The sequence below is a fragment of the Lepisma saccharinum genome, chromosome 30 (assembly GCF_977018435.1).
Source record: "Lepisma saccharinum chromosome 30, izLepSacc3.1, whole genome shotgun sequence".
NCBI classification, from domain to species: domain Eukaryota; kingdom Metazoa; phylum Arthropoda; class Insecta; order Zygentoma; family Lepismatidae; genus Lepisma; species Lepisma saccharinum.
The window spans coordinates 23,513,658-23,526,101 of NC_139258.1; the positions used below are offsets into that span (position 1 = coordinate 23,513,658).

At 38.9% G+C, this 12,444-nt stretch overlaps 2 protein-coding genes across 2 annotated transcripts in view; one reads left to right on the forward strand and one right to left on the reverse strand.

The window, feature by feature from the left end:
- Positions 1-12,444, reverse strand: part of m (zona pellucida domain-containing protein miniature) — a 168,705-nt gene that overhangs the window by 17,893 nt on the left and 138,368 nt on the right. The gene's annotated exons all lie outside the window — the stretch shown is intronic.
- Positions 5,092-12,444, forward strand: part of LOC145981896 (uncharacterized) — a 383,471-nt gene continuing 376,118 nt past the window's right edge. Inside the window, exon 1 of the mRNA XM_083115386.1 lies at positions 5,092-5,171. The gene's annotated coding sequence lies outside the window, so the exon portion shown is untranslated. The remainder of the gene's footprint in view (positions 5,172-12,444) is intronic.

Consider the following 12,444-nt stretch of genomic DNA (forward strand, 5'->3'; position numbering starts at 1 on the left):
GCCTCGTCTTTGAACACTAGGAAAAAAAGGATATTTCCTCAACTTCCGAGCCGTATTCATTAGTGATAATAGCCGGTCCCCGTGGCGGAGTGGCTAGCACATCGCGCTACGACGCCAGGTGTCCTGGTTTCGAATCCCGGCCTGGGCATGGGTGTTCTTTGTGCAGAGTGGCCCTTCGTCAATTTCATCATATTACCACTCAATGCTTGTCTTTGCGATTAGCCAAAAGTGGCAAAAAAACGAATGAAATTAAACCAAATAAGTCAATCAATGTATGCTTGTTTTGTCATACAGTTCCATCTGGCTGTTGGAAGACAATTCCATTGGCAATATTTTAGCTTGATTCGCGCCTACTTACAGGCCAAAAAGCAGATGATTGGAGGGTGGAGGAGAGGGTTGCAGTTGGCAACGACATTGCGTGTGTGAATTTATCAACGAATAGTAAAATGACAATGTTGTAAGATGGGGTTAAACGCTGAATACATGATATACTGTTGTTACATCGAAACACATAGGCTACGCAATGCAAGAACATAAGTTATTTTTTTTTAGTGAGAAAGTGTAAATGAGTTCATTACTTGTTATTTGACAAAGGAAATGAGTATATCTGTATGCGATTTGGTGTGTTTACTTCGGGGATTTTGACATCCGCATAGTGCAACATCCAGGGGTGCTCGCTGCGTTGGGAAGTCAAAAATAATTGATAATTAATACATAGTAAACACTTTTAAAATATACCTTCTATAATTATCTATCATTTCTATTTATCATCGCGAAAAATGACGGGGAATGATTTTTTACTGTTGATTATTTAGCGCCGTTTCTCTACCTGTGAACAGTGGAGGCGAATAGGTGGGGGCAGTGTCCCCCCTCACTTTTTGCCACTTTTGCCCCTGCATTATGATAAATCTTATCGACCACGGTAGAGTAAACTATCCTTGACCCCCCCCCCCCAGTTTTGAACCCCAATCACCGCCATTTCCTGTGAATTATTCGCTCCGATGGAGATCATTAGATGATTAATAAAATGATGGACTTACCCGTGCTAATTTGCAGTCAGCGGCGCAACCACAGGGGGGGCATTACCCCCCCCCCCCCACACACCTTGGTCGGAGATGAGTTCTAGGGGGTCAAGGGAGCAAACATTGATGGCCAAGTGTACCTGTAGGGGGCAATTACCACCCAGAACTTCAAATTTTATGCAAATAAAAATACTTTTCGTAAAAATTTGTTGCTCGCTTCGCTCGCATTCCCTGTTTTCCTTTGTCTTATCAAGTTCATAGCCGCAGCTAGGGGACGGCGGAAGACAGCCCTAGGTGCTGAATGATCTAAACGAAAAAAAAAAGTTGTCAAATTGATTGATTGATTTGTTTTTTTTTTAAGTCAACTTTATGCACAGTAAGGCAAATCGGGAATGGACCTACAGTTTAGCGTGGGATTCGAACCACTATGCGCCTCCACCGGGTATCGAACCCGGGACCCCTTGATCACAAGGCGGCGATGTTACCACTACACCATCGGGGAGGCACAAAAGTTGTAAATGATATAGGCTAATGCCATGGCGTTCCGTGAAATTTTTTGCGCCCTATTCAATTAATATTGATTTCAGTCTGCAAAAAAATTAAATCCAAAAATTTTCTTCCTCGCTTCGCTCGCAATTTATGTTTGATCTCTGTAATGCATTGTAAATCACCAGGCAGAGAAATAAGACTTGTCTTCATTGATTTTGTTTTGAGGAAAGGGAGTGTGCACATTTGAGAGACAATTTATGTCATTTTTGCTGTTGGTTTATTGTGAGATGGATGAATTGGTTGTATAATGTATTTAAATAATATATGCTGTATATAATATTTATTAAAGAAACTTCGAATACGTACACAATTTAGTGTCCACGTCACTCCACGCTGCATATATCTGAAACATATATCGTGCATGAAAGTTATGTTAATGTAAAAAAGAATACTTGGAATGCATTTATCAAGCATTTTCTGTCTTTCGAAAATAGTTTATGTGCTTGTTTTGTTAAATTGAACGTGTTAAAAAATAATTCAAATCGTTCGTTCGAACACAAATGCTTTAGCACAAACTTCTACCCTCTTTTTGCGTAATTTACGAGGATAATAACGTCTTTGATACTACTACTACTAATAGTAATAATAATGTTGGTCCTGGGTTCGAATCCCGGCTTGGGCATGGATGTTTGTGAGTGTCCATTCATCATTTTCATCATGCCATCACTCATCCCCATCTTCGCAAATTAGCCAAAAGTGGCACAAGAAGCGAAGTAAAATAAAGCAAATCAATAATAATAATAATAATAATAATGTTATAATAACATTATTAGTAACATTATTATTATTAACATTATTATTATTAAAATTGTTATTATTATTATTGGTAAGTTTATCCTGGTACTTGCCCCACCCCCAGACAAAAAATCGTGGTTGCGCCTCTGTTTGCAGTACTTGTCATTTCGCCGATATCTTGTTAATTTGTTGTGGTTTTGTTACTGTGTGTATGTATACATTTTTAAGGCATATTAGGATACTATAGCAATAGCACATATGAATCTACCCTCTGATTTACGGATGATAGTCAAACGATTCGTAACTTGGAACAAAAAAAAATGTTATGGTATGCGGAGAACATCTCCTGTTGTCCTTTGGCTAAACGTATCCCATACATCAGTACATTGAGTGCAATTTTTTGCAGTACTTGATGGGAAAACTAACTTTCATTAAGGAACAGCACGATTTTATTCTTAAAAATGTGGATATGGCATTCAGGATAAAAGTGTTGCTGGCAGCGGATTTCATTCTTTCTTTCCCGACAAAAAAAGGCTTTCGCTTGTTGCCTCGCGAGTACCGTGGGATTCACATGGACGGACTGGATGGAGCCCCGCTGTCTGCTCATGCATTGCGGAACCCATTGTGTGCTCATCTTCGACAAGCGCTCTTTTATTTCCCTCGGGGCTAGCCTTGGCTATAATCTCTTGCGCTTTCGTGACGGGAACCCCATCGAGGTCCACAACCTTTTAACATGACTCGTGATTGGAAACTGCGGAGAGTTCACACTCTTCTTCTTCATAACTCCCTTGTTTCCGCTGGCGAATTCCACCGTGTTTCCATTATGAGGGGTGCACAGACGTTTCAAAGATAATAGCAGGCAAATTGTCCATCACTGTATTCATTCACTGGGCTTTATGCAGGGCAAGTTCCGAGAATTCATACAAAAACGCAAACTTTGCACATTTTCCTAGCCAGGCATTACCGGGCTCGGGTCCTTCCCTAAGTTTTGACAGTGTTTTACAAAATAATGTTTACATTTTTTGTAAATTGAGGTGCTGAATTCGTAAATGAGTAACTGTTGTTTGAATTTTGCAATGGTAACTGTAATCAGTTACTTTTTAAAATTAGTAACTGCAACTCAGTTACTTCTTCAAGTAGCCATTGATAAAGTTGAGAGTTACTTCCGGATGGAAGGAAATTTTTTCAGCCTGGAGAGTTTGAGTTGGTGATTTAAGTCCACTTTATGCACAGTAAGGCAAATTGGGACTGAACCTACGGTTTAAAGTGGGATCCGAACCACTGTGTCTACACCGGGTTACGAGCCCGGGACCCCTTCATTATAAGGCGACGACACTACCACTGCACCATCGGGAAGGCCCTTTTCAGCCTGAAGAAATGAGCCAGTTATTTATTATGTGCAAATCACTGGCGAATTCTAAGTTACCGCGTTTACCGTCGGTAAACCAAGTTTTTTTCAGATCTTTTTATGCATTTCGCTTTATTACATGAGTAACAGATCATTATATATTATGCAAACTGTTAAAACTAGCTTCTAAACCAGAATTTAAGTAAATTATTTTAAAAAAACGTAAAGACTGGTTTATATACGCCACTGATCGTTCTCCATCGTACCCTTCTGACTGTTGGCTTTCCTCCCCGATGGTGCGCAAGGAGCGCAAGGGAGCCGAAACCTGCGGGGTCAGTTCCACCGCTGCAAACTGCGTTGGTAAAAGAAAACTGCTTGTTACTTTCTGCTTTCTGTGCTTGCTGCAGGGAAATCTAGGTCCAATTTTAGTTAAAAAGGGAGATATTATGAAAAATATAGAAATTGGCTGAAAATTTGAAGTAGTCTGACTTCTGTTTTTCTTTTTCTTGCGTGCTTGCATTGGTGGTGTTTATTTCTATTACATCTAATTAATCTACATGGACGAATTATAGATATATACAATAAATAAGAATTGTTGCGGTAAACCAGGTCAAATTTTCAGAATACGCCGCTGAAGCAAACGGTTACACTTTTACCCCCACTGTAAGTGCCTCAAATGTGTTTATTGCATAAAACCTACCACAGCAGTTACTCATTTTCAAATACTGCCCACCTCCAGCTCCATGGCAGAGGGGTTAGCACAGCGCGCTATAACGCCAGGGGTCCCAGTTTCGAATCTCGGCCTGGGAATGGGTGTTCTTTGTGTGAGTGTCCGTTCATCAATTTCATCACATCACTCATCCTCATCTTCGCGATTAGCCAAAAGTGGCAGAAAGCGAAGTAAAATAAACTAATTCAAACAAATCAATCCCTTTCAAATAAAGGAAGAAATACCTCGGCCCCTTTGTATGTTACCTTCTCTAATTTTGAAGGAATGCTTGGTGAAACACACTACGAAACCAGAGGCTCTAGATTTGACTCCAGACAAAACAAGCACAAGTGTCGTTCAGTAAGGAAACATATACAAATCCAATGTTGTGCTGCGTAATTCGTACAATCAGAACAGCTATATTTGTCTTTTCCTCAAATGACTACAGGTGGCGCCCGTGAGAGTAGCTGATATGATTCATGGTAGGTAGTTGTAGCAAGCAGTTGAAACTTGCATTAGTTCTTGGTTGAGCGTGCAACTTTGCTGCTGAACGTTGAATTGAGCACGTTGGTGTGTTGGTCTTGTTATTGTGTTTGGCGTTGCTAGATTTATTTGACTATCCTGACACTTGACAGTGGTGTTAGACGTGGATTTGCACTTCATCACGATGATCAGCTGCGGATGTCGTGTCGAGGGTTCAAACAAAATTCGACAGTGAAAGAGTGATTCTTATGACCTAGCACACGATTTGACTTCGGCGCTTGTCGAGAGTTTTAGAACTGTGGCGTACTGAAGAAAGCAGGCAATGGTGAGTACTTGTTATTTACTAATTTGGTGATTGTTTACAAATTGAAAGATTTTCTTTATTTAATTTTCAACTGCACTAAAGTTCGACGTCAGCATAGCCATTTATGTGGTTCATAATCACATTTTAAGCAGCAATAATCTCCACTATGTTTAAATCGTTCCAAATATAGTATGAGGGAACTGATCATTCGAAACTTTCTTTGAAGTAAAGTGGCGTTCGAATGAGGACTTCAACTTTACCATACGCTGTGATACTCACCGGATAAAACAATCTACAGGCGTGAAGTTTCCAGAGTGGCCATACCCTAAAATAAATAGAACATCCGTCTTCAAATTAAAACTACGTGAATACTGACGCAGTTTTGCGAACGTTTAGACAATAACATCTGATATCTCATGAATGTACGTAATTTTGAGTCTGCCATAAAAATTTTGTCTGGCTTTTTAAAGATTTCATTTGACTCTCTCTCTCGTAGATAAGGAGTGGCGTCTATCTCAGTGAACATTGAATAAATCAACGTTCCTGCAGGTACAGCACGTTACCTTTCATCCACGCAGACTAGCCACAGCAAGGAAAGATTGCCATCTGCCACTAGCGTATAGCACTAAATGCTTTTGCAGGTTTCATATAGATCTGTCAGGTTCATTTCCCCAAAGGTCTTGATTGTTATGGCTAATGAACACATACAGTATCACATCCGCAATAAAGCTACTTAAAACTCAACACAAGGCTAATATTAATTAACTTTTTCCTTCACTTTAGACAATCGTGACTAGTAGGTACGGTAAACACGACGTAAGTCCGAGTTGAACATAAAGCACCGCGCCTTTCAACGTAAGACGCCATCTTGTCGATGGCGAAAGCTTAGAGCTGATTCCTTTCTTTATTGCTCATTAAAATACGTCACACAATTCCCACGTACTTCTTTTGCAATAGTCGACCTCCAGTGGGTAGTGTAAATCGCTATGCCTGAGTTCGAATCCAAGATGCACACAGCTCCAAATCCATCGAAGCAAGTTGATGCATTTTTACTGCATCAAGTGGTTCAGTAATGGAAAATGCATCGTTTTATGCATTATCTGTTTAATTTCCCTTGGAGTTTATGTACTTTAATGTGTGGACACGGGATGTCCCTGCACAGCAGCGCCAAACTTCCAAGATACCGAGGCGAACATCATCTCTTGGTGAGATATTCACGACGAGTCCTCGTTTCGACGCTACGAGCCCTCGAGAAACTGCATTTCTTAACCTGAATGTATCCAACCACATGTCACACATCCACGGTTATAGTTGAGGTCCTGATTCGAACGCCAGTTGGGTATCTTCACTGCGACGTTATACTCCCAAGTTCTCCAAATTGTATAAAAAATAGTACAACACAATGACACAACTTAGCAAAGATAACGCAACCGCAACCTAAAGTTAAGAAATCTCTAAAGAAACTGAGTTGGCAACATCTCATTTACTCCACGTGGACTTGACAAGAGCTGTCAGTTCCTAAAACGGTATTGGTGGGAAAGGTTTGAGGGAAGGATCTACATGAAGGGATACGCACAAAGAACACCAATGCTCAGGTATAGATTCGAACCCAGGATCCCTTGCGCCGTAGCGTGTTTTGCTAAGCACTCGCCACGGAAATCGGCTAATTCTCTTTTCAGTCACTGCTGGTAGAGATAAGCACACGAATACAATGGAAGAAAGGATAGACAGACACAACATCTCGCAACGTGATGCCGTTTGATAAACAGCTTTCCCCACAGCTCGCAATCCTTTTGAAGAAGACATCTGGAATCATCCACGTATTTTAGCAACCGTTCATTATCTTGTTAGATTGGCGGCGGAATCAGATCTGCCATTTTCCCTCTCATCTCGGACGTTGAAGAAAACACCATCCTCATGAATCGTAAAGAATCAGAGTTCCCAAGCGAGGAGGAGCTTTCGTCCATGAATTTTCTTCCGCGGACAATCTCTTCCGGTAGGAGGCAGCACGCGCTACAAAACATCAATCTTCTTACCCCCTTCCCTCTTTTCCGTGCATGATTATCGCTCATTCTCATCAGGTGCAGGAGGCTACGGTTGCGCACGTTCTTTTTTACTGCATGCCATATCTACGTGGGTCGATCAAAATGTTCTGTGGCCTATCGTTGGAGACCTTCCCTTTTCGCAAATGCAATAACTCCCAAAAATGGTAATTGTTGTTAAGAAGAACATTCCAAAAGCTACGTGAAATCACGTGTAAATGGATTTTTCCAACGATTTTCCACCTTCTGTCAGAACGTTTCGCGTTACCGGGCGAAGTGATGCGGCTCTGGCGGAGATCGAGTGTCTACCTACTGCCACACAGGAGCCGAAACATCGGTGTTTCTCGCGCGGGAAACCGTGGAAAGTAACTGCCTCAAAAATAGTTTCCAACACTGAAAAAAACTTGTCACGAGAAGGGTTAGGCCATGTGACCTACAATTTAAAATACTAATTTAAAAGGACAATGAAGATACACTCACCTCACTTAGTACTCCGGCTGTTTGTTTCTTTATACAGCATATTGGCAGAAGATTCAATTCAACTGACAAGTGTATCAATATTCGCTGTATAAAATACAACTTACTACTAACTTCGTTGACCCTGTATATTTTTTAGGTAGGCTCTATATTTGCCAGAAAAGTGTTCTAAAATAAAAACTCGAATTTGGGGGGGAAATAACCGGAATATTGAGGTCCCTATCGTAAAGCCACTGGAACAATGTCAATAATGTCCTTGCAACCCAAACGTGTCACTGTACAAGCTCTTTCGTGATAGCTAGCTTGAATATATGATGTTCACAATTAACCAAATTGGTCACCTAATTATGAATTATAGCGACAAAGGCTACAATTTTCAGAATTATAGTTAATTCACGGTATGCAAGAATTCCCGTGCTGGGACTCCACGTACAATTAGGAGAGCATGGCTGTTATTATGGAACCATTAATACAATGCAAAATGATTATAATTGATATTCCTTTCTGGCATACAAACAAAAGAATCCATAATTGTTCCTGTGTTTAAAAAAGGTGATAAAATGAACTGCAACAATTACCGTGGAATTTCTCTAATGTCAACAACATATAAAATATTATCTAACATTCTTTTAACAAGACTAACCCCATATGCTAATGAAGTTATAGTTGATTATCAATGTGGATTTAAACGTAACAGATCAAGTACAGATCAAATTTTTCACATTAGACAGACACTTGAAAAAAAGTGGGAATATAATCAAAATGTCCATCAGCTATTCATTAATTTCAAAAAAGCATATGATTCGGTCAAAATAGATAAATTATATAATATATTAGTCGAGTTTGGAATACCTAAGAAGCTTGTTAGTATGATAAAAGTATGCACCAGTGAAACAGAAAGTAAAATTCGTGTGGGTATTAATGTGTCTGACAAATTTACAATTCATGATGGGTTAAAACAAGGAGATGCATTATTTCCATTGCTCTTTAATTTTGCCTTAGAATATGCTGTTAGGAAGAAGGTAAAAGAAACTAACGAAGGACTAAAATTAAACGGTGTGACTCAGTTGTTAGCATATGCAGATGATGTAGACTTATTAGGAGATGATATAAATACAATTAAGAATAATGCTAAAATATTTTTCAAAACTGCTGAAGAGATAGGTTTGGAAGTTAACAAAGAAAAAACTAGATATATGCTTACAGGCCGAAACAAAGTGTTAGGTAATAATCAAAATCTAATTATTGATAACAACTCGTTTGAACCAGTTTCCAAATTCAAATACTTAGGAGTAATATTAACATGTGAAAATTATATTACAGAGGAAATAAAAAGTAGGCTTAATTCAGGAAATGCATGTTACTTCTCTCTTCATAAACTTTTGTCTTCTCGTTTAATATCTAAGAAACTAAAAGTTAAAATATACAAAACAGTAATTTTGCCTGTAGTATTATATGGGTGTGAAACTTGGTCCCTTACATTGAAAGAGGAACATAAATTGAGAGTATTTGAAAATAAGATCCTTAGGAAAATCTTTGGACCTAAAAGGGATGAGGAGACAGGTGAGTGGAGAAGGTTACATAATTTAGAACTACATAATTTGTATTCATGTCCAGATATTATTAGAATGATTAAATCAAGAAGACTTAGGTGGGCAGGCCATGTGGCACGAATGGGAGAGGAAAGAGGAGTTCACAGGATTCTTGTTGGGAAACCTGATGGTAAGAGACCTGTAGGAAGGCCAAGACGAAGATGGAGGGACAACGTTGAGATAGACCTAAAGTAAATTGGTAGGGATGGAAAAGAGTATATAGATCTTGCTCAAGATAGGGACAGATGGAGGCCTGTGTTGCTGCAGCCATGAACCTTCGGGTTTAAGAAGGCTAGAGAGTGAGTTAGTTAGTTAGTCATACAAACTACAAAATAATAACATTCAAAAGGCAATACACAGTGCAAAGTTATTTTCAGGATAATACCCAAATTATGTCAATTAACAGGAGGATACATGGTTGTTTTGACTTCAGTTACACATTAAAAATACATAAACTGTTAACGATGAATTTTTGGTGCAACACAATAAGTTTTTAACTGGAGAAATTACACAGGGAAATGCATCAAAGTTACATTATTTCCGTGTGATGCTCTAAAACTGTACGAATGGAGGATATCAGACAATAATCATACGTTTAACTGTGCCAAAATGATGTACCACTACACATCCACCTTGATTTAATACATTTCGAATTTTGTGCGAGAAGTTTATTTCTCACTGTATAATTAATTTTAAGTCGATGTTAGATTATCATTTACAGGTATAAAATTGACTTAGAAATTAACACAAAACGTGAGAAAAAAGGTGTATCAAATGAGAACGTGTTATTCTAAGCAAGGTGCGTTTATTGAGCGGTTCTTTTTTCTATTGAACATCCAAAGTTAAACATTCCATTACATTATAATAAAGCTCATATGTTTAATTATTAAAACATAGACGTATGAAAACTGAAAGCATGAACCATGAACTTGAAAAAAAAATCATCACACATTTTATTTATATTTTTTCTAGCAAGCAACTGATCATTACTGTTGTAACGTACAGTGGGATCCATGAGTATTACCGTGCATTGTCCATCACCATGTTCGTCTACTTTATTTGACCCAATAAGAGCTTCGCCCGACCCTGTGGCCGAGCGGTTAGCACATCGCGCTGCGACGCCAAGGGTCCCGGGTTCGAATCCCGGTCGGGCTTGGTTGTTTGTGAATGTCCATTCATCAATTTCATCCTTTCATCACTCATCCTCATCTTCGCAAATTAGCCAAGAGGCACAAAACGCGAAGTAAAATAAACTAAATCAATCAATCAATCAAACCAATAAGAGCTTCAAGAATTAAAAGAAAGCTCAAAACAAACTGTTGACAGCTTCTGCACCAGCATACATACAAATCCATCGCTTAAAAACACACAGGATGTAAGAGAAAAATTAATGAAAATAGTCATGGACAATTTGCACGGTAATACTCATGGATCCCACTGTACAGAAAAGTAACTGTCGTTACTCGTTATCTGAAAAAGTTACTCGTTACTCAAAAAATGTAATTGCTCACCTCCGTGGTGTATTCCAATATGAAACTGTAAAATGAAGCTTTATAAACCTTTTAAAGGAAAATCTGTGCAATTTGTTGAAAAAGTCAATATGGCGTCGTGTTTTAATACGCTGCCGATCTTTGGGTCCCTTCGTCAAAATTGTTTCTACGTGTGTGTAAGAAAAGTGCATAAAGTTTCATGTTTTTTTTCCAATAAAGTCGATTTATCGACCGTACTAAACGTTAACTCCAAGGAATAAATTAAAAACCTCTACATCAGCATTAGTACAACTTCTTATACTTTAAAAACACGTAGAATGTAAGAAAAATGAATGGCAGTGGACAATTTGCTTCATAATATGTATGCATCCTACTACGAACTGATAGCAGTCTGGCGCGTGGGTTAAACTCTCAGGCTAATAGCACAGTCCTTGTACAAGAAAAAGATCTGCATCAGCTTTACTTACACATTAACAGATAAAAAACAACAAACCCTTATCTTCTTCTTTTTATATCTACATGCACGATCCTTAGGTATTGTTTTACGTTATTGAGAGGTGTTTATTTTCGCTGATGAAGTCATCGTTTTTGATTACTGGTCGTAGTTAAACTACGAATGGGGTGGGGAATGAACAAAAAAGGGGCATGGAGATAAAAATAAAAAAAGACTCGCGTCGAGGTCTCTATCGTGATTGAGAAGTACTCACCCGTGTAGCTGATTAGCTGCTAACCACAGACCTGATGGGCTACATCCGCCTAACCTCAGCTAGCAAATAACAATAATTTCGCGACGCAATTTCGATGTAATTGTTAAAGAGTGGTGGAGTGGCTTCACATCGCACGACATGATCGAGTCAATTTCAGGTTTGTGAAGATTATGAGCGGTTTGCTATTGGCGCGTTCATTACAGAAAGTTCCGCCAACATATTCGAGAACGGTGGCGCTCATGGTGGGAGGAAATAGAACTAAAAAAAAAAAATAACTATGAAAATGGAACACAGGTTCCGTTTTCGGATCTAAAGATTTGTGTCTTGACGATAATACGGATGAGTTCATTGCTGTGTAGTTAGTTCTTGAATAGGAAGAAGGAACATCGACAGTTTTCAAAAGCAGGTCAAAATTGTGTCCGTTATAAACTTTAAAAAGTTTAGAACTCCCTGCATTTTTTTGAGATTTCATCATGTACGGTGGGATCCTTGAGTATTACCGTACAAATTGCCCATCACCATGTTCGTGCACTTTATTTGACCCAATAAGAGCTTCAAGAATTAAAAGAAAACTCAAAACAAGCTATTGACAACATCTGCACCAGCATACATAAAAATCCATCGCTTAAAAACACACAGGATGTAAGAGAAAAATTAATGAAAATAGTCATGGACAATTTGCGCAGTAATACTCATGGATCCCGTGGAACCCGAGCCCACCCCACCCCATGGTGGAGTGCTTATTGAAATCAACAAATAACGGATTTATTAAAAAAATAATAAGTAAGGATGCATTGGTGGCAGTATCGTTACATATACTTTTTTTTTTAATCAGCCTTCATTTGTCCATCTTTTCCTACCTTTGACGTTCTTTTTTTTTAGGAAAATTGGATCAAAGGGGATAGGGGTTATGATCCTCCCCCCTTCCTAGGCACGCCACAGGATGACAAGAACTAACGCAAAAATGTAACACTCGTATCATGCCT